Source organism: Salvelinus sp. IW2-2015, linkage group LG18 (genome assembly GCF_002910315.2).
Source record: "Salvelinus sp. IW2-2015 linkage group LG18, ASM291031v2, whole genome shotgun sequence".
NCBI classification, from domain to species: Eukaryota; Metazoa; Chordata; class Actinopteri; order Salmoniformes; family Salmonidae; genus Salvelinus; species Salvelinus sp. IW2-2015.
Window position 1 is genome coordinate 43,741,502 of NC_036858.1, and position 24,010 is coordinate 43,765,511.

Here is a 24,010-nt window from a genome sequence, read left to right on the forward strand (position 1 = left end):
CTATTCTTGCTTGTTTTGTCACATAATCTGAAATTAGGCGAACTATTAAAAATTTAGCAACTAGGAAATGGCGGAGCGATTTCTGCATAGTGCATCTTTAATTAAACGTATATACAGTTCTAAAAATAATCAATTAAATGTTCACATGTAGAGCAGTATCATATACGCCATGTGGATTCATGATGAGGTCTTTAATAGGAGAAAATATTTAAATTCATACCTCTTTCAATCAAATTACAACATTTAAGTCATAGGCATACTGTACTTGATGCATTGACACTACACACATTTAAAGCCAACAATTGTATTATGTTGACTAATATTGCATTTGTTTACAATAACAAAAACAACACAAACCTGTTTCACAAATCACAATCTATACCTCCAACAACCCAAATAAAGAAGGAAAAGGTGTTGCCTAAATAAAATCTAAATACATTTATTTACAGAACAAAATACTTAATTTGGTATTGAAGAGCTCTGGAAAGGGCAATACAGTGTTAACGCTTAATAAATGGAAATGCATCAACTCTGGTCTAGCTCAAGCAGTCAAACAAAGTCATGTTTTATTCCTAAGTAATGCCAAGATGTGGAGTCTTCCGGTCCAGGTTCATCTTCAGAGATCCTTTTCTCTGTCTCAGCTTCTGGTCATGAGCTGTGTCGTGGAATTATTCTAACCAAAAGAGAGAGTTTTAGATTTCTTCAGAACCATCAAACTTTATTAATAATTATTGCAACAATGGAGCATTAACGGTCACCCAATGGTGATTGTTAAAAGCCCTACGTCCTCCTGAGTCTTTGTGACAAACAGATGTGTGGAATGGGTCTAGAGGTGAAGTTTTGTATGTAAGAAAGGAGTAACCCCCCCAGCCAGATAACACAGATATCACAGCAAATGCTCTTATTGTATAGAAACCAGGGTTTGGCCCCAAAGACAAGGTTCTTCTTATCAGCTGTCCATACCAGAGACATCTCCTCATAGTACACAAACACCAACTCATTCTATGGAATGCAGGCTGTAACTTTTATTACCAAATCATCATAAATCAATTGCCAGCGCCAAGCCCCAGAGGCCCAAGTCCACACAGACACAGATGAGAGAGTACTGAGAAACCTTATTCGATGCATAAACATTGAAACATAACCTTGTAATTTTCTACCATAGCTGTCAGATGTAAATTACAGAGTTAAGAGTGTAGGCCAGGGGTATCCAACACTGATCTTGGAAAGCAACTCGGTGTAGGTTTTCTTTCCTGCCCCGCAGTAACACACTTGATTCAGCTTATCATAGACCAGACTTAAAAAGCCACTGAACACGCTAATTGGCACATGTGTTTTTCCGTGCTCATTAGAAAAATGAGATTTCAGTCTTGGAGGTGTGTTTTCTGACCGATTCCTCATTTGGTTAATAATATTTGTCCTCCATGAGACACATTGAAGCCTATTTAATTTCCTCAAAATCCCCAGAATGAATCTAAGATAAAATTAATTACAGATTTCTTGAGTTAAATGTTTTTGTCAAGGATGTTTTGGTTAACAATTTTACAACTAACTAAGGTGTTTGGTGCAGTATTTCTCAAGTTAAAAAATGTGCAACGTATTGTCATATGTTAACAAAGTTGGTGCTGCTGGACAGGTCTGTCTCTATGTCTATGCTATTGGATAGAGAGCAATCACTGCAGCTGTTCACCCCATGTTATTGGGCAAATGGACACCATCAAATCAAAACCCAACCTAAATTTACCCGCTGTGATGCGTGGATGTTCCAAACTCTGTTTAAGACGAGTCTGACTTTATGACCAAAATTATCCTATTTATACTTTGTAGTTAATTTTGACAGTAGAATAACTGTTTCTGACTCGAATCGATCCATTGCTTTTTAAAGGCAGTTGCTCTTTAAGACCATGATTCTTTGAATGTGTGTTAGTGATGGGATGGCGCAAAAGCCTGCACACATTATCTCTCTAGTACCAGAGTTAGTTTAAAACTTTGGTTTAGGCTTTAACTTACAATATATTGCTGCAGGGTAAGTGTAGATAGCGAATAAAACAATATGGCAGAAAATAAATAGACTTCTTGATATGAAGCAGTAATGTGAAGAGAGGAAAAACTCACATGATTCTAATCCTTCCCTCCACTTCAAAGCCAGCAAAAGTATTTCCCCTCATGATGCATGGACACGTCTGAAGCACCTGATGAAAGCACATTTATAACACTGTATTAGCCATTGATCTAAATTTGACTATTTCCCCCCCGCAATTATTTTTTTTTTTGTCAAAACGTACCCAGTCTGTTTGTGCTTAGTCAACACTATTCTCAGTTGAATAACTTACCTCACATTACTTAGAAAAAAATGGAACATGAGGAAACATTAGGAAGGGAATGAGAGACAAACCATGATTATGTAACTTACCCCACTGTGCCTGTTTCCTCCAATTCGTGCATCCATTTGCTGGTGTAACTGCCTAGTTCTTCCCTCTGAAGGAAACAGGATAGAAAGCACATGATGATGTAATGTGTCCCTCATGTCAGTACGTCAACACAGGAAGGAGCAATGGATGGATAGTTAATTTATTTCCAAAGCTGCAATGACGGGACACACACAGTATGGATGAATGGTCAGTAGTCGACGGGATATAAATAGCACTCCCACAGCAATTCTCCATAAATCTGCTGTATAGTATACCTACAAAAAAAACTATTGAAATGTCTATCAAAGTCATTGCGATCTGATAATGGTTGCCGGAGGGGAAGGCTGCCATTTTACGGACTCCTAACCAACTGTGCTATTTTGTTTGTTTTTTTCGCATTGTTTGTAACTCGTTTTTTACATAATGTTGCTGCTATCGTCTCTTATGACCGAAAATAGCTTCTGGACATCAGAACAGCGATTACTCAACTCGAACTGGATGAGAAAAAAAAATGTATGAGTCCCATGCGAAGGATATACTGCTTTGTCAAGACAAGGCCCAAATCACCGTCATCAGCGTGAAGAAAAGACGGAGGAAAAGGGGGAGAGGAATGTAAGAATTTGCAGACGAGTAGGTAAACCACCACTTCCCTCCATATTATTGGCCAACGTGCAATCATTGGAAAACAAACTACACGATCTACGATTAAGACTATCCTACCAACGGAACATTAAAAACTGTAATATCTTATGTTTCACCGAGACGTGGCTGAACAACGACACAGATAATATAGAGCTGGCTGGCTTCTCTGTGCATCAGCAGGACAGAYCAGCTACATCTGGTAAGACGAGGTAGAAAACCTCATGACAAACTGCAGACCACACTATCTACTAAGATTATTCTGATCTATTTTATTCGTAGCTGTCTATTTACCACCATAAACCGATGCTGGCACTAAGACCGCACTCAACAAGCTGTATAAGGCCATAAGCAAGCTAGAAAATGCTCATCCAGAAGCGGTGCTCCTAGTGGCCGGGGACTTTAATGCAGGCGAACTTAAATCAGTTTGACCTAATTTCTACCAGCATGTCACATGCACAGAGAAAAAAACAACAACTCTAGACCACCTTTACTTCACACACAAAGTTCTCCCTCGCCATCAATTATGGCAATCTGACCAAAATTCTATCCTCCTGATTCCTGCTTACAAGCAAAAACTATAGCAGGAAGTACCAGTGACTCGCTCAATACGGAAGTGGTCAGATTATGCGGATGCTACGCCAAAGGACGATTTTGCTAGCACAGACTGGAATATGTTCCGGGATTCATCCAATGGCATTGAAGAGTATACCACCTCAGTCACGGGCTTCCTCAATAAGTGCATTGACGATGTCATTCCCACAGTGACCGCATGTACATTTCCCAACCAGAAGCCATGGCTTACAGGCAACATCTACACTGAGCTAAAGGCTATACCTGTCACTTTCAAGGAGCAGGACCCTAATCCAGACACCTATAAGAAATCCAGCTATGCCCTCAGACAAACCATCAAACAGGCAAACATCAATATAGGACTAAGATTGAATCCTACAAAACTGTCTCTGATGCGCGTCAGATGTGACAGGGCTTGAAAAATATTACGGACTACAAAGGGAAACCCAGCTGCGAGGTGCCCAGTGATGCGAGCCTACCAGACGAGCTGAATGCCATTTATGCTCACTTTGAAGCAAGCAACACTGAAGCATGCATGAGAGCACTAGCTGTTTCGGACGACTGTGTGATCACGCTCTCCGTAGCCAATGTGAGCAAGACCTTTAACCTCTACAGGATCGATGGGTCCCCCGCTGGACGTTTGAGCTAACGTAGACTAATGTGATTAGCATGAGGTTGTAAGTAACAAGAACATTTCCCTGGACATAGACATATCTGATATTGGCAGAAAGCTTATATTCTTGTTAAACTAACTGCACTGTCCAATTTACAGTAGCTATTACAGTGAAATAATACCATGCTATTGTTTGAGGAGAGTGCACAGTTATGAACTTGAAAATGTATTAATAAACCAATTAGGCACATCTTGCAGTCTTGATACAAAAATTTGAACAGAAATGCAATGGTTCATTAAATCAGTCTAAATTTTACACATACACTGCTGTGGCCAAAATATAAATTGCACCTGGGCTGGCATGATACATTATGGCCTTTCTCTTGCATTTAAAAAAGGATGGTACAAAGAAAATACATATTTTTTCTTTGTATTATCTTTACCAGATCTAATGTGTTATATTCTCCTACATTAATTTATATTTTCCACAAACCTCAAAGTGTTTCCTTTCAAATGGGATGAAAAATATACATATCCTTGCTTCAGGTCCTGAGTTACTAAGTAGTCTAACCATGCTGTAGGTCATGTAACTGTTTGTTACATACAATATGCACTGTGGACTTCAACAGACAGAGGTTGCGCTCCGGTTTTGTGATGAAACAAAGGTGTGGTTGAATTTATGCCACTGTTTTATTATTGTCTCGGCCTTAGACCTAAATATCCCGATTGCAACTAACAGGTTATAGAGCAGAAACAACACAATTAACACAGTTTGCAATATAGCTTTTTTTCTGGCTTCCCCAGGGATTTTACCCACGCACCGTTACTGCTAGGGTTTACCGAGAATGTTGCGACAAGCTGTTTTCCTGTAGGTGAAAACAGCTTGTTGATGAGGAGTCAAAGGAGAGCGGCAAGAATCGTGCAAGCTAACAGACGGGCCACAAACAAGCAAATAACGGCGCAGTATAACAGTGGTGTGCAGAATGGCTTCTTGGAACGCACAACCCGTCAGTCCTTGTCACGGATGGGCTATTGCAGGTGACGACCACACCGGGATTCCACTTCTATCAGCTAAAAACAAGAAGAAGTGGCTCCAGTGGGCACTCGATCACCAACACTGGACAATTGAGGAGTGGAATTTTTTTGTTGCCTGGTCTGACGAATCCCGGTTCCTATTGCATCATGCTGATGGAAGAGTCAGGATTTGGAGTACAGTTTGTCTGGGGGCAACGGTACAGGCTAATGGCAGTGGTGTAATGGTGTGGGGAATGTTTCCCTGGCACACGTTAGGTCTTTCATAGCAATTGAGAAACGTCTCCATGACCTAAAGAATTCAGGCTGTTCTGGAGGCAAAGGGGGGCCTGACCCAGTACTAGATGGGTGTACCTAATAAACTGGCCACTGAGCGTATGTCACTGCTTCTAAGGCTATATGCAACATGCAACTGCCTATTTTATGTATTAATTTAGAAAACAAGAGATCTCATAATCCAGTGCCTTTATGACAGTCAACACATATTTTAGCTTTAATCAGCTTTAAAAATTCAGAATTTTCTTTCAGCCTCACGGCAAAATGTGTACAATAGCATGTACACATGTTCCTATCTGCCCCATTGCAAAATGTGTAGAATTGCAGGAAGTGTGCTTTAAAACAGTAACATTTTCTCTCAGCCTCATGGCAAAATGTGTAGAATAACATGAGATTAGCTGTAAAACTGCAAATTGTTCTCTTTGCCCCTTGGCAAAATGTGTAATATTGCAGGAAGTTAGCTGCTTCCCCCTCCCCCTCCAATTATTATTATTCTTAAAAAAAAWTTGAGCTCACCCAAAGTTCTGCATGCCCCCCACCAATGAATTTCTTACTACGCCACTGCCTCCCTCCTTCCATTTCTCTTTCTCTTTGCTGTATGAGAGAGTCCGGTGAATCACATATCTCTCTGTTTTTCTCTCTGTGAATTGGGGACATCCCAGGTACCTCCATCTCTCTGAGGCCCAGAAGAGACAGATAAAGAGCTGGCCACCATGCATGGGATGGGATTTACAAATCCCTCTCAATCTGGATAGAGTGTCCGTTCACTGCCTCTCAGATGGAAGACGTAGGCTACAGGAGTCCTCATGTGTGTTAGGACACTGATAGATAATGTGTCAAAGAACAGTCACATGTAGCATAAAAGATGGTTAGCATTGTGAATTTAAATGAAGTTTTTTGAGGATCTCAAAGTCCCTTGCCTCCTGGGAAATACTATTCCATCTTAACCACAATTCTTGCCAGAATAGCTGTTGTTGCATGAGACCTGATTGGGGTGAAGCCAAACAACATACAGCAGGGTATCTACATCTCTCACACTTAATGTCACCATGCCACACATCAACTGAAGGCTTCAAACAATAGAGCCATTGGTCAGCTCTGCCATGACCCTGAAATAGAGGCAAGGACTTCCCTGCAGGACACAGTGGGTATAAGTGCTAAGATTAATGTAGCCTATTACATCCATGTATGATTGTACACTACCAGCCATCCTCATTTGTCATTTATCTGCCCCCTCCCCCCCTTCTTGTTCCTTGCAGCATGTCATCTCTACAGTTCACATATTTTGGCCCCCACCCCATGTCCCTGCCTGTGCACTTAAATACAGGACATAATCTGTCATGCCCCCTTCCACTGTAAATACCTCTTACTACAGCTCTGAGGTAATGTTGTCTGTCATTTATGAGATCATGTGAAACACACTCCATGTCTATAATCAGTGTCTACTCTGTTCCCTATCCCAATTATACTATTTAACCTTTATTTAACTCGGCAAGTCAGTAAAGAACTCATTTTTATTTACAGTGACGGCCTATCAAAAGGCAAAAGGCCTCCTGCGTGGACTGGGACTAAAAAATATATATAAATAATAATAATATAGAACAAAACACACATCACGACAATAGAGACATCACAACACTACATAAAGATAGGCCTAAGACAACAACATAGCAAGGCAGCAACACATGACAACCCAGCATGGTAGCAACACATGACAGCAACATGGTAGTAACAACATGGTAGCAGCAAAAATGATGGTACAAATATTATTGGGCACAGATAACCTCACAAACGGCAATAAGGTAGAGACAACAATACATCATGCAAAGCAGCCACAACTGTCAGTAAGAGTGTCCATGATTGAGTCTTTGAATGAAGAGATGGAGATAAAACTGTCCAGTTTTAGTGTTTTTTTGCAGCTGGTTCCAGTCGCTAGATGCAGCGAACTGAAAATAGGAGCGACCCAGGGATGTGTGTGCTTTGGGGACCTTTAACAGAATGTGACTGGCAGAACGGGTGTTGTATGTGGAGGATGAGGGCTGCAGTAGGTATCTCAAATAGGGGGGGAGTGAGGCCTTCTTCTTGCCGAAAAAGGTTATAACAAGAAAGGTTAACATCAGTGTTCAAAACACCCTTTCTTAACCACGTCTCAGTAATAACCAACACAACTGGATTGGCGCTGTGAACCCACACTCTGCATTAGATGGCAACAAGATCATTTTGTACAGCAATTTCATCAGGTAACATGAATACAAGCCGGTGAGAGGTGGTTAGAATAGGATGGGAGGCCAAGAGTCTGTGTAACCAATAGAGAGTCAGAGTCCCGAGTGTAGGAACAAACAGTCTGTCCCACGGTTGGGTAAACAAGCAAATTATTAGTCAACAAAGCATGCAGGAGTCAAGAGTCAAATAGCATAAAGCACAAGAAAAAATATATAACGACTTGGGGTTAGCCATTGTAAGTTCAGAGTCACTCACCCCAACAGTGCATGTGTGCTGGAGGTGTGACGGGGGTACCTGTACCAGACAGGGGGATACAGGCCAGGGCAGACGGTGAACAGATTGCCAGGTGGAATCCAAGCAGAAGTCAAAAATCAAATAAAGTTTATTTGTCACGTGCGCCAAATACAACAGGTGTTTTTTTTTTACTAACCAATGAAGCTAGTCACTCTCAGGCTACCTATACATACAAGCTGGTCCTTATCTCAATGTGAAACGATTAGGAGGGGGGAAAGGAGGTTGGAATGGAACTGTTGTAGAGGAATGAGCTACCTTACAGTGAAATGCTAACTTACAGGCCCTAACCAACAGTGCAATTGTTAAGTAAGTAGTAGGTATTAGGTGAACAATATATAAGGAAATAAAAAACAACAGTAAAGAGACAATGAATAATAACAGAAGCGAGGCTATATACAGTAGCTGTTTGAATGTTAGGCTATAACAGTAGCGAAGTTATATACAGGCACCGGTTAGTCGGGCTAATTGAGGTAGTACGTACATGTAGGTATGGTTAAAGTGACTATGCATATATGATAAACAGAGAGTAGCAGTAGCGTAAAAGAGTGGTTGGCGGGTGGTGGGTGGAGGGACACAATGCAGATAGTCCGGGTAGCCAATGTGCGGTGGCACCGGTTAGTCGGGCTAATTGAGGTAGTATGTACATGAATGTATAGTTAAAGTGACTATGCATATATGATAAACAGAGAGTAGCAGCAGTGTAAAGAGGGGTTGGGGGGGGGGACACACAATGCAAATAGTCCAGGTAGCCATTTGATTACCTGGTAAGGAGAATTATGGCTTGGGGGTAAAAGCTGTTGAGAAGCCTTTTGGTCCTAGACTTGGCGCTACGGTACCGCTTGCCATGCGGTAGTAGAGAGAACAGTCTATGACTGGGGTGGGTGTGGTCTTTCACAATTTTTAGGGCCTTCCTCTGACATCGCCTGGTGTAGAGGTCCTGGATGGCAGGCAGCTTAGCCCCAGTGATGTACTGGGTCGTACGCACTACCCTCTGTAGTGCCTTGCGGTCGGAGGCCGAGCAGTTGCCGTACCAGACAGTGATGCAACCAGTCAGGATGCTCTCGATGTTGCAGCTGTAGAACCTTTTGAGGATCTGAGGACCTATGCCAAATATGTTTTAGTTTCCTGATGGGGAATAGGCTTTGTTTGTATTTGGGATGTTTTACAGATTTTTCATTCAATGTTTTATTTAAAAATTATCTTATTTAAATATTTCATATATTCTACATGTGATAAGGCCACACAGAGGGCCAGAGATAAATTACAGGCCCCTGTGATAATCTGAAGTACCCAAAATGGCCAATGGATGTCATATAAAATTCTAAATAAAAAGTTCAAAGAATTCTGTTAGTTTACTTGCAATCTTAGATCTTTTCCAGTAATATACCCCCCCTTTGCAACCCTAGTCAGTAATGACACAAGGACACAGTCCTGCCGAGATGTCATTTCATATCTGTTGTGGACACATTTACATTAAACTAACTAAGGTGAAATATGAAATATGAATGCAATCTTCTGTTGTATACAACTCCCAAGATAGTTGCATAGAATACTTGATGTATTCATTTAAGTTTAACGTAAACACCATTGAGGTGTCCACCATGGTTGTCCTTGGTGTGCACAGCTCTAAAGGATACAGTAGGAACAAAGGAGTAGTTGATCATCCAAGGGAAAGAGGCTTACCATATAGGATATGTACAGTACCATTTCTATAGAGCTGCTGATGTAAGGTTATTTCATTCTAGGAAACTCTGTGTCTAGCTGCCCTCCAATTAAAGGGACAATCAGCAGTAAAAACAATAGCAAAGCGTCCTCTCAACCCGTTTCGGTAAAACACTAAGGGATGGGGCTGGAGAAATGTAACCATTCTCATGTTCATAGACAGAATTATGGATACAATGACTCACCATTCATGATATAAAAATGATAGTTTTAGCCATGTTTTGAGGCTATATTGTGTTTGTTTGTTTACATTTACTTTGTTTACAAACAAGCTGTACTTTGGGTTTTGATGGGGTACGGCAGTTGAACTAAGCCCATGAGACATTTATATGTTTTATTCTTCAAGAAACAAATGGGTACATATCTTTGATTAATTGTCCAAAAATGGATGTAGCAACTGCTAATTTCCCCGTTAAACAACTCTAGGCAGTCACATAGGGTGACAAATGAGAGAACTGTACCACAGTGAAATCTCTAATGATCAACAAAAAATAATTACAACTCAATTATTCTATTCTTTGTAATCCCCTTGATGGGCACAGTAGTTTGCCTGTTAACCTGCCCATGCCTGTGCTGATGTAATACTCTGTAAATTTCAGTTAAGTTTGACTTGACATAGAGCTATCATTGAAAGTCAAAGGACAAGAAGTGATTCATCTGTTGCAAGGCATCTCTTGCTGGTGTGTTGGCACTGGAGCCAGAACTCTGCAGTCAAGCCCTGCTCTCTGCACTCTTCTCGTCAGCAAACTCTCTTCAACGGCCTTGGCTGATTATGTGTAATGGACTACCATCCTGCTGTCTGATAACGTCCCCTCTTGCTGTTCTTAAATGTTGAGCTTGCTGCCACGGCAGGTTCCTCCCTGGTAGCAGAGACGCGTGACATCCCTAGACACTCTCCCTGTGTGGTTTCTGGGCACAGTGATTCGTTTGCTAACAGGATTATCCTTCTCTCTCTTCCTTCCCGCTCTCTTCATCCCCCCTCTCCTTCTCTCTTCTTTTATTTTGCGGTGCTGGCATTAGGCCACCCTCCACAGGTGCCCAAGGTGATGCAAGGGCCTGTAAGATTAGGGAATTCAACAGGGAATTGAACAGCACGGGAAACAAAGGCATGAACGCGAGTGTGAAATGAAGGCTTCAGTAGGGATATGCTGCTTTAGTGCCTCAACCACCATGACCCAATCAGCATAGAAGATTCAGGTTCACATCTCTCTTTCATTCCACTTTTGTACCAAACTAAGCTGAGCCAACAAACAGGTAGTGATGTTTTTCCAATGTATTTTCATTAAACATTGGAATAACATCACTACCTGTTTGTTGGCTCAGCTTAGTTTGGTACAAAAGTGGAATGAAAGAGAGATGTGAACCTAAACCTCCTATGCTGATTGGGTCAGGGTGGTCGATATGCTGACTAGTCAGTGTCAAACACAACCACTTCCTGTAGCCCGGGGCAATTTGGTGGGCCAGGTTCCCAACTCAGCTGATGCAAGAGAGACTCTCTATGACTGTAGCCAAGAGGTCAATAGGAACCCTTGTGGGTATTCTGGCAAAGGTCATTGTCGTTAAGCCTCTGCGTTATTAGCCTTTAGTCAGGTTTGATGTGAATTAGCCTGATGAAGTGGGACAAGTGGATCGGTGGTCGAGCGCAGAGTGGCTAACTATCACAGAGACGAAGAGACAGGCATCAGCGTGGCGTTGGTGCCGGGCACTGAGGTGGGCATAAAGTCTTCTCTTCACCATGTCCTTAGTAAGGAGGAGGAGATGCACATATGGCATTATTATGTGCTAGCTGTTCTCATTGGGCTGAGACATTGGTGAGACATTGATCCCATGCTCCTTTACGTCTTTAAAGTCACACCGGTCAGTTATCATGCTGATTTGTCATTCATTTGATGGAAAACACCAACCAATACATTTTCTATATAGACTCTGTTTCCCAAAATTACACGAGGCATTTCACCCACGCAGACAGTGAAACAAACAAATTACCCAGAGTTGTGGTATTGAGTAAAATATTTTCCCCATGTTGAGCATGTTGATGCTACATTATGTGTTGTTTAGCATACAGGTAAATACCAACATAATGGAAACACTTGAATAAATGAAGGTTCTGGCAGATCTGTTATGGGGTGCATTTTCCTAGAATGGTTTAGGTCCACTCAACCCGCCTTAGAGGGAAAGGTAAATAGCAGTAAATACACAGCCATTCTGAGTGATCACCTTCAATCTATCTTGAATCATTTCTATCCTGATGGGAGTGGATGACAATGCCCCCATCCACAGAACATGGGTGGTCACCAAATGGTCTGATGAACATGAAAATGATGTAAATCAGATGCCATGTCCGTCTCAGTCACCAGATCGCAACCCAATTGACACTTATGGGAGATTCTGGAATGGTGCCTGACATGGCGTTTTCCACCACCATCAAAAAAACACAAACTTATAGAATTTCTCGCAGAAGAATTGTGTCGCATCCTTCCAATGAGTTCCAGACACTTGTATAATCTATGCCAAGGCGCATTCTAGCAGCTTGTGGTGGCCCGACACCCTATTAAGTCACTTTATGTTTGTGTTTCCAATATTTTGACAGTTACCCATGTCTCTGATAGTCAGAGAGCAGCCACTGGCTCTGCCTCAAGGGGCAGATTTGATCAGGACTCACAGTGGATCTGACAGCCATGTATGAGAGGTCCTCTCGGGTTATAGATTCTCTCCCCTGCCTGCTGGTGGGTGTTAACTACAGCATGGTGGTGCCTGGTCAGCGTCTGTGTGTTCCCCAAGGGCCCCTAGCAAGCTGAATACATACCAACACAGTTAGGTTTCCTGATTCTTATGCAGAACTTCTCTTTTCCTTTGGCTTGAGGTTCTCTCTGCAGTGCATGGTTCGCATTGCTTACAGTGCCAGCCCACAAGCAGTCCACAAGCTGACATCCGCAGGCACAAAAGTATTTGTCATTCATTGGAAAGACCTATGGTTTCTGAATGCTAATGCAAGGTAAAAAGGATTGTTAAAACTCTTGAGAGTTGGTGGCATTATTGAAGAAGCAAGAAGTCATGCCATGCATTACAGCGTGGCTGGCTAATTTGAGGCATAAGCACTGAGCACTGAGGCAAACAAAGCGAGCCCAAATCCATCCACAGTCCTGTGGGAGCAGAATGACTCAGGCAAAAGCCCCCCCCCCAAGCACTAACCCATTCTCCCCATAAAGTAGACAGTATCTCCTGCTGGGGGTCCACTCCCACTCATGGCCGTAGAGACTCTAACATTGTCACTTTAGATCAGTGCACCGACTTTCTCCACAGTAAAACAGCTCTAGGTTGTTTCACCCCCGAATGCCAACCATTCCTATCTCCTTCCACTCCTGCTGTCAGCATGTCTCAAACTTGTCAGTTTGTGTTCCAGGATGCAGTCTAGACAGGATTTCTTGACCCCGAACAAACCCACATAAGGAGTTAAACTGAGGGATTTGGCGTTTCCCAGGGCTCTGTGTGATGTCCGCTGTGCTTTGCCTGTCCACAGTGAGTTGAGTTGGTAACCAAGACAGGAAGAATGACTGACAGCAGAGAACACAGCCTCATCTGACCTAATTAACACACTGGGGCAAGTCAAGTGCAGATACAGTGCATTCGGGAAAGTATTCAGACCCCTTGACTTTTCCCACATTTTGTTATGCTACAACCTTATTCTAAAATGGATGAAATGTAATTCCACACACAATACCTTATAATGACAAAGCGAAAACAGGTTTTTAGAAATACCTTATTTACATAAGTATTCAGACTCTTTGCTATGACACTCGGAATTGAGCTCAGATGCATCCTATTTCCACTGATAATCCTTGATGTTTTGATAATTTCTTGATGTTTCATCGGACATGACTTGGAAAGGCACACACCTGTCTATATAAGGTCCCACAGTTGACAGTGCACGTTGACAGTGCACGTTAACAGTGCTTGTCAGAGCAAAAACCAAGCCATGAGGTCAAAAGAATTGTCCGTAGAGCTCCGAGACAGGATTGTGTCGAGGCACCGATCTGGGGGAAGGGTACCAAAAAACTTCCCAGAGGTGCCAGAGAACACAGTGACCTCCATCATTCTTAAATGGAAGAAGTTTGGAACCAACAAGACTCTTCCTAGAGCTGGCTGCCCAGCCAAACTGAGCAATCGGGGGAGAAGGGCCTTAGTCAGGGAGGTGACCAAGAACCTGATGGTCACTCTGACAGCGCTCTAGAGTTCCTCTGTGGAGATGGGAGAACCTTCCAGAAGGGCAACCATCTCTGCAGCACTCCACCAATCAGGCCTTTAACAAAGTACTGAGTAAAGGGTCTGAATACTTATGTACATGTTAAATAACTTTCTTTTTTTTATGTTTGCAAAAAAATATTTAACCTGTTTTTTCTTTGTCATTAGGGGGTATTGTGTGTAGATTGATTATGTTTTCATCAATTTTAGATTAAGGCTGGACATTTTTGTGGAAAAAGTCAAAGGGTCTGAATACTTTCCGAATGCACTGTACTTTGGTCAAGCTTTTTTTGAGGTGTTCAGATACACGTAAAAGAAGGGTGGGTTATTTATATTAACATTTGACATTTTTGTCATTTAGCAGACACTCTTATCCAGAGCGACTTACATTAGTAAGTGTATCAAAGGGGAAATATGAATTGTTTCGAAAGTACAGCCTTTGTTAAAATGTTGCTCTGTGGGAGACCAAAACAGGCCAGAGGCAGGTTCTAGAAGTGGCACAACACATAAAACAGTTTTATTTTGATTTGTATTCCTTCACCAAGTTCATTATTTTTACTACCCGATAAGGTAACACTTTACAATGATGTTCAGTAATAAACCATTTTTAAGGCATTTATAAATAGTTCTCACCATAACTTGAAATTATACTTTTTTTTATGTTGTTACAAGAAAAAGTAGCATTTGCACTTGATGATTTGTAATTATGGTGTACCATTTACGAATATTGTATCTTATGAAAAGTGACATGATTTTGATAGTTTTAAATGAACTTTTAAAATGAAAATGTAATGCAAATTAAATCCTTTACATTTTTCCTTGTCATCTTCAGAATGAATAAATAATGTGTCTGCTGTACTCCACATGGGTTTGTCTTCCTGACTGATGGAAAATGTCCTTAACCATGAGGAAAAATAGAATTTAGACAATGCATTCATTTTGTACATGTGTGGCTGTCCATGATTGTGTTGACATGTTACTGATATGTACTTTACATGGAAGCCACTGATTAACAAACCAAGATTACGAAAGGGGAAAAGGTCACTGCTGTTTATCTTTGCAGAGAACATTAATCTGATAGCAGGGTGTGCGATTAAAGTGTGTAATAATTAAAGAAGCCTGGAGAGCAAAAGACAGGCCGCTTTGACGTGAGGAGAGAGCCATAGAACTCTGAAACATTTGTACTTAACAAGGGACTATCTTTCATGTTGCACTCTGCTTAGGTTAGTCTTTCAAGGATGCCACATCTGTTGGCCTCAGATATAAGATAAACAAGCAATTAATAAATGGAATCACCCCCAAATGCACGCACGCACGCACGCACACACACACACACAGACACACGAGATGGTAGTTGAGGTGGGTTGCCCACCTTTGTCATATCAGTTTGACCTCTATCCCAGGGGTCAGGGATTGTCATGCCTTATCTGGTCTTGGTGACATCCTGATAAATCTTTGGGCGCTGCAGTCCTGTGACCTTTGCATTTCAGTGAGTATGATAATGGATTGTATGCTGGGAGTGTTGTCACAAAAGGCTCACTTTTAAAACACCTGCATACAGCAGGCTATTTGTAATTCGTTATAGAGACGGGACTTATTATCTCTAGACACAGCCACACTGGTCATACTGTATTCTCTGACAGGACCTGATAATGTCACAAGATACAAACGTCTCCATTTAGCTAGTCCTGCATAGGGCCCGGCTAAGCCACATACAGTGAAATGCTGCTATACAGCCTGTATGTTTTCATATACTGTATAGCAGTCACAATACACATGATTCATTTAAGTATGATTCTGTAACTGTTCCTCCAGGCAAGCCTTTTATAACAAACCATTGACAGGGCATGACACAATTGTATGTCTAATCCAGGCCCTGTCAATGGCTTGTACAGACCCAATATGTGGTAATAAAAAAAAGTGATAACGTCATTACTTTAAGAACATTGCATTGATATGTTCCACATGTTCTATACTATACTGACATCCTAAAGACTAAGCCAACATTGGTGAAGGAAATGATGACCCAACAACAAAAGAGAACATGGCTGGTGTGTTTTTAACCTTAATGGCCCAGTGCAGTCTAAAACTAGATTCCCTGTGTTTTATATACATTTCCACACTATGAGGTTGGAATAATACTGTGAAATAGTGAAAATTAAGATCATGCCCTTTTAGTGTAAGAGCTGTTTGAAAAGACCGCCTGAAATGTCTGCCTGTTTTGATGGGCTGACATCACCAAGTGATAACTTAGTTAATAGACCAAAAGGAAAGAGTTTCAAACCTCTCTGCCAATAACAGCTAGTTTRTTTTTACCCTCCCAACTCAAACCAATCACAAACAGTGATTGCAAAATTCTTGCTTGAGAAATTGCTCTTTGCTAAGAAGCTATTTTTCTTTATTTTTGACCATTTTAATTGAAAACAAACACAGTAAGGTACTTAATTGTTAACCAGAAATAATTTGATATTGAGATAAAAATGCCTGCATTGGAACTTTAATGTATATAAATGGCTCTTCGCCGACTAATGGAAAAGAGAACTGTACATTGAGGGTAATCATCTGCTTGGCTGATGTATCAGTAATGGGAAATAGGTTTAGCATCAGAGATGTGTCACCCTTGCCAAAATCAAATCAAATGTATTTGTCACATACACATGGTTAGCAGATGTCAATGCGAGTGTAGCGAAATGCTTGTGCTTCTAGTTCCGACCATGCAGTAATATCTAAGTAATATAAAAAACAATTTCACAACTACCTTATACACACAAGTGTAAAGGAATGAATATGAATATGTACATAAAAATATATGAATGAGTAATGCCCAAACGGCATAGGCAAGATGCAGTTTATGGTATAGAGTACAGTATATACATATGAGATGAGTAATGTAGGCTATGAAAACATTATATGAAGTGGCATTGTTTAAAGTGGCTAGTGATACATTACATCAAGATGGCATAGAGTACAGTATATACATATGAGACGAATAATGTAGGGTATGAAAACATTATATAAAGTGACATTGTTTAAAGTGGCTAGTGATACATTACATCAAGATGGCAAGATGCAGTAGATGGTATAGCGTAAAGTATGTACATATGAGATGAGTAATGTAGGGTATGTAAGCAATATATAAAGTGGCTAGTGATAAATTGATTACATCATTTTTTCCATTATTAAAGTGGCTAGAGTTGAGTCAGTATGTTGGCAGCAGCCACTCAATGTTAGTGATGGCTGTTTAACCGTCTGATGGCCTTGAGATAGAAGCTGTTTTTCAGTCTCTCGGTCCCCGCTTTGATGCACCTGTACTGACCTCGCCTTCTGGATGATAGCGTGGTGAACAGGCAGTGGCTTGGGTGGTTGTTGTCCTTGATGATCTTTTTGGCCTTCCTGTGACATCGGGTGGTGTAGGTGTCCTGGAGGGCAGGTAGTTTGCACCTGGTGATGCGTTGTGCAGACCTCACTACCCTCTGGAGAGCCTTCCGGTTATGGGTGGAGCAGTTGCCGTACCAGGCGGTGATACAGCCCGACAGGATGCTCTCGATTGTGCATCTGTAAAAGTTTGTGAGTGTTTTTGGTGACAGGCCGAATTTCTTCATCCTCCTGAGGTTGAAGAGGCACTGCTGCGCCTTCTTCACCACGTTGTCTGTGTGGGGGGACCATTTCAGTTTGTCCGTGATGTGTACGCCGAGGAACTTTCCACCCTCTCCACTACTGTCCCATCAATGTAGATAAGTGGGTGCTCCCTCTACTGTTTCCTGAAGTCCACAATCATCTCCTTTGTTTTGTTGACATTGAGTGTGGGGTTATTTTCCTGACACCACACTCCGAGGGCCCTCACCTCCTCCCTGTAGGCCATCTCGTCGTTGTTGGTAATCAAGCCTACCACTGTAGTGTCATCTGCAAACTTGATGATTGAGTTGGAGGCGTGCATGGCCACGCAGTCGTGGGTGAACAGGGAGTACAGGAGAGGGCTGAGAACGCACCCTTGTGGGGACCCAGTGTTGAGGATCAGCGGGGTGGAGCTGTTGTTACCTACCCTCACTACCTGGGGGCGGCCCGTCAGGAAGTCCAGGACCCAGTTGCACAGGGCGGGGTCAAGACCCAGGGTCTCGAGCTTAATGACGAGTTTGGAGGGTACTATGGTGTTAAATGCTGAGCTGTAAACGATGAACAGCATTCTTACATAGGTTTTCCTATTGTCCAGATGAGTTAGGGCAGTGTGCAGTGTGATGGCAATTGCGTCGTCTGTGGACCTATTGGGGCGGTAAGCAAATTGGAGTGGGTCGAGGGTGTCAGGTAGGGTGGAGGTGATATGGTCCTTGACTAGTCTCTCAAAGCACTTCATGATGACGGAAGTGAGTGGCTACAGGGCTGTAGTCATTTAGCTCAGTTACCTTAGCTTTCTTGGGAACAGGAACAATGGTGGCCCTCTTGAAGCATGTGGGAACAGCAGAAGATGGGATAAGGATTGATTGAATATGTCTGTAAATACACCAGCCAGCTGGTCTGCGGATGCTCTGAGGATGCGGCCGGGATGCAGTCTGGGCCTGCAGCCTTGCGAGGGTTAACACATTTAAATGTTTTACTCACGTTGGCTACAGTGAAGGAGAGCCCGCAGGTTTTGGTGGCGGGCCATGTCAGTGGCACTGTATTGTCCTCAAAGCGAGCAAAAAAGTTGTTTAGTCTGTCTGGTGGCAAGGCATCGTGGTCTGCGATGGGGCTGGTTTTTCTTTTGTGGTCCGTGATTGACTGTAGACCCTGCCACATACCTCTCGTGTCTGAGCCTTTGAATTGCGACTCCACTTTGTCTCTATACTGAGCGCTTAGCTTGTTTGATTGCCTTGCGGAGGGAATAGCTGCACTGTTCGTATTCGGTCATGTTTCCGGTCACCTTGCCCTGATTAAAAGCAGTGGTTCGCGTTTTCAGTTTTGCGCGAATGCTGCCATCAATCCACGGTTTCTGGTTGGGGAAGGTTTTAATAGATGCTGTGGGTACAACATCACCAATGCACTTACTAATAAACTCGCTCACAGATACAGCGTATTCGTCAATGTTGTTGTTCGCCGCAATGCGGAACATATCCCAGTCCACGTGATGAAAGCAATCTTGAAGCGTGGAATCCGATTGGTCGGACCAGCGTTGAACAGACCTGAGCGCGGGTGCTTCCTGTTTTAGTTTCTGTCTATAGGCTGGGAGCAACAAAATTGAGTCGTGGTCAGTTTTTCCGAAGGGAGGGCGGGGGAGGGTCTTATATGCGTCGCGGAAGTTAGAATAACAGTGATCTAGGGTTTTGCCAGCCCTGGTAGCACAATCTACAGTGGGGAGACAAGTATTTGATACACTGCCGATTTTGCAGGTTTTCCTACTTACAAAGCATGTAGAGGTCTGTAATTTTTATCATAGGTACACTTCAACTGTGAGAGACGGAATCTAAAACAAAAACAAGAAAATCACATTGTATGATTTTTAAGTAATTAATTTGCATTTTATTGCATGACATAAGTATTTGATCACCTACCAACCAGTAAGAATTCCGGCTCTCACAGACCTGTTCGTTTTTCTTTAAGAAACCCTCCTGTTCTCCACTCAATACCTGTATTAACTGCACCTGTTTGAACTCATTAGCTGTATAAAAGACACGCTGTCCACACACTCAATCAAACAGACTCCAACCTCTCCACAATGGCCAAGATCAGAAATTACAGACCTCTACATGCTTTGTAAGTAGGAAAACCTGCAAAATCGGCAGTGTATCAAATACTTGTTCTCCCCACTGTATATGCTGATAGAATATGGGGAGCCTTGTTTTCAAATTAGCCTTTTTAAAATCCCCAGCTACAATAAATGCAGCCTCAGGATATGTGGTTTCCAGTTTACATCGAGTCAAATGAAGTTCGTTCAGGGCCGTCAATGTGTCTGCTTGGGGGGGAATATACATGACTGTGATTATGATCGAAGAGAATTCTCTTGGTAGATAATGCGGTCGGCATTTGATTGTGAGGAATTCTAAGTCAGGTGAACAAAAGGACTTGAGTTCCTGTATGTTTTTATGATCACACCACGTCTCGTTAATCATAAGGCATACACCCCCGCCCTTCTTCTTACCAGAGAGATGCTTGTTTCTTTCGGCGCGATGCGTGAAGAAACCAGGTGGCTGTACCGACTCAGATAGCATTTCTCGAGTGAGCCATGTTTCCGTGAAACAAAGAACGTTACAGTCTCTGATGTCTCTCTGGAATGCTACCCTTGCTCGGATTTCATCTACCTTGTTGTCAAGAGACTGGACATTGGCGAGTAGTATATTCACTTACTTTTCGAAAATCTTCCTCTGATTTGTCATCCAAAAGGGTCCCAGCTATAACATGTAGTGTCACTTTGTTAGATAAAATCCTTCTTTATATCCCAAAAAGTCAGTTTAGTTGGCGCCATCTATTTGAGTAATCCACTCGTTCAACATGCCAAGATAGGAATCCAAAAATCTACCCCTAAACTTTATTTCAACAAGTCAAAATACGTTTCTAGTTAATCCTCAGATACCCTACAATGTAATCAAACTAATATTTCATACGGAAATAAGTATGTTCAATAGAAAAACAATATTAATAGGTGTGTGTCCTCTTCATTGCGCGCGCATACACGAATTTCCAAGTCTGTGTCCCTGTAGTAAAACTCATATTTCTTACTCGTTTTGGAAGAAACAAGCCTGAAACCTTGAATAAAAACTACTACCCAGTGGAAGCCATAGGAATTGCTTACTGGGAGCTAGATTTAATTATTTCCCTATACGTTCCATTGGAAGAGCATGGGCTCTCAAAAAAAATAATATTCAGGTTGGTTTCTCTTGTGTTATAGTCTCCTACATTATTTTAACATTTACAAACTTCAAAGTGTCTTCTTTCCAATGGTACCAATTATATGCATATCCTGGCTTTACTTTGGGCACGTCAGTCAGGCGGAAATTGAGAAAAAAGGACCCTAGCCCTAACAAGTTAAAGTATTACTTTTAAGTAGTTTTTTGTGGCATCTGTACTTTACTATTTATATTTTTGACAGATTTTACTTTTACTCCACTACATTCCTAAAGAAAATCATGTACTTTTCACTCCATACATTTTCCCTGACTGAGGGAAATGGTCCAATTCACTCACTTATCAAGAGGTCATCCCTACTAACTCTGATCTGACAGACTCAGTAAACACAAATGCTTAATTTGTAAATTTTGTCTGAGTTTCACTTTTACTTAAGTAAATTTACATGAATGTATCTTTACTTTTACTCAAGTATGACAATTGGGTACTTTTTCCACCACTGCTTATGTGAATAAAAACTCCTGAAATTACATACATCATTTATCACATGGCTTTTAATGTGAAAGGATGTTAGCCACCCAGAGTGGCTCATCTGGCTTCTCAACTTGGCCTAAAACCAGTGTTTTATGTTTTCATAATTTAGATCTGGGAGAGAGGAAATACCATCTCTTCTGAGATTGCAGTATCAACTGTAGGGGTAAAATATTTAATTTATTCCTAGTACAGGGATCTCCTATGTGTGCACACGCGTGTGTGTACAGATTTGTTCTTCAGAAGATAAAGACAAATGCCCCTAGGCAAAATGGCAGACTGAACACAGCGGTGCAGATCGCCTCAAGATAAAAACGTAATATTCAAGATCTGTAAGTTTGACTAAATATTATCACTTCACTCCACATACTCATGGGTAATAACCTTCAATCTGGATAACAACACAAAACAAATAATAAGACTAGAGAAATGTATCAAACAATATTACCAAAACAAACATCAACCAAACATGACGGAGAGTAAACATGAAAATCCAATCCCCAAAAGAAAACGTGACTCCTCGACAGACACAGACAATTTATGCTTTTCACCACCCGGAATGGTAAGGTTGGAAACTGATCTGTTGAAATTGATAAATGATGAACTGGGCATTCTTGAATTAGTCAATAAAGATAAAGAAGTTGAAGGCAAGCCTCGAGATCAGTGACAAAAAAGCTACAACAATGGAGAAGGAAACAAATAAGCTTAAAGGGACAGTTAAGATGGAAACGGATGTTAATTAACTTAAAAAGCAGAACATGTTTCTGAGAGAAATGTTACTTGACATACAGTCTAGATCTATAAGATACAATCTGGTACTTACTGGTATCAAAGGAAAAAAAAGGCGAAAATCCTGAAATCGTGGTGAAATAAGTCCTTCTTACATAGTTACAGATCCCAGGCGATGTTGTCGACACAATCCAACTCGAACGTGTGCACCGTTTAGGACAGAGAGGAGAGAGATATGAGCGCCCAATCGTTGCCAAATTTGCATTCTTTAAAGATAAAATAATGGTTAAAAACCTGGGTAAAAGACTCGCTGGCACGAAAATATGCATGAGTTCCCGAAGGAAATTGCAGAGCGGGACAAAGTTCTGTACCCACTCTTCAAGAAGAATAGATTAAAAGGGAAATGTGTAGCTTCTCGTAGTCTATAAACTGTATATTGATAACCAAATGACACCAAGACTACTCCACGGCTATTCTAAATATTACAACGTTCCCATAGAGGAGTCGAATAATGGAACACCCAAAACTATCCATGGTAGGGATAGTTATAAAAAATATATATCTAGGAAAACAATCAAATTCAACAATTGATAAAGAAATAAACTACTACTACACCATTCAAGATAGGGAAAATTTGACTAAGTTAGTTAAGAACAAATTCTTATTTACAATGAGGCCTACCAAAAGGCAAAATGCCTCCTGCGGGGATGGGACCTGGGATATATATATATATATATTGTCATATATATATATATATTGTCATATATAGTGTACCATCTATATATATATATATATATATATATATATATATAGGACAAAACACACATTATGACAAGAGAGACAACACAACAATACATGAAGAGAGATCTAAGACAACAACATAGCAAGGCAGCAACACATGACAACATGGTAGCAACACAACATGGTAGCAGCACAAAACAAGGCACAGATATTACGGGGCACAGACAACAGCACAAAAGGCACAAAGGTAGAGACAATAATACATCACAACTGCCACAACTGTCAGTAAAAGTGTCCATGATTGAGTCTTTGAAGAGATTGAGATAAAACTGTCCAGTTTGAGTGTTTGTTGCAGCTCATTCCAGTCACTAGCTGCAGCGAACTGAAAAGAGGAGTGACCCAGGATGTGTGTGCTTTGGGGACCTTTAACAGAATGTGACCTTTAACAGAATGTGACTGGCAGAATGGGTGTTGTATGTGGAGGATGAGGGGTGCAGTAGATATCTCAGATAAGGGGGAGTTTTAAGAGGGTTTTATAAATAAGCATTGGTGGCAAATCTGATGGCCAAATGGTAAAGAAAATCTAGCCTTACCTGCTGATCTATAAATTATGTCTCTAATCTAGCATGGGTAGCATGGGTAGGATGGTCATCTGAATCTGGATTAGTTTGGCAGCTGGGGTGAAAGAGGAGCGAATACGATAGAGGAAACCACATCTAGATTAAACTTTAGCCTGTGCTGTGGAAGGACAGTGTACCGTCTAGCCATACTCCCATGTACTTGTATGAAGTGAATAACTCAAGCTCTAAACCCTCAGAGGTAGTAATCACACCTGTGGGGAGAGGTGCATTCTTCTTACCAAACCATGACCTTTGTTTTGGATGTACTCAGAACAAGGTTAAGGGTAGAGAAAGCGTGTTGGACACTAAGAAAGCTTTGTTGAAGAGCATTTAACACAACATCTAGGGAGGGCCAGCTGAGTAGAAAACTGTATCATCTGCATAAAAATGGGTGAGAGTTTCCTACTGCCTGAGCTATATTGTTGATGTAAATTGAAAAGAGTGTGGGGCCTAGAATCGGGCCTTGGTGTACTCCCTTGGTGACAGGCAGTTGCTGAGACAGCAGATTTTCTGACTTTATAAACTGCACTCTTTGAGAGGGGTAGTTA

The 24,010-nt window shown here is 41.5% G+C and overlaps 1 long non-coding RNA gene across 1 annotated transcript; it reads right to left on the reverse strand.

Annotated features, from left to right (window-relative positions):
- Window positions 1-226: 226 nt before the first annotated feature.
- On the reverse strand, window positions 227-22,285 carry LOC111978789 (uncharacterized). Its single transcript, XR_002879227.2, has 4 exons — window positions 22,196-22,285; window positions 2,414-2,478; window positions 2,116-2,192; window positions 227-673 (listed from the first exon to the last, which is right to left on the reverse strand). It is a non-coding gene; the product is annotated as an uncharacterized lncRNA (long non-coding RNA).
- Window positions 22,286-24,010: the final 1,725 nt, after the last annotated feature.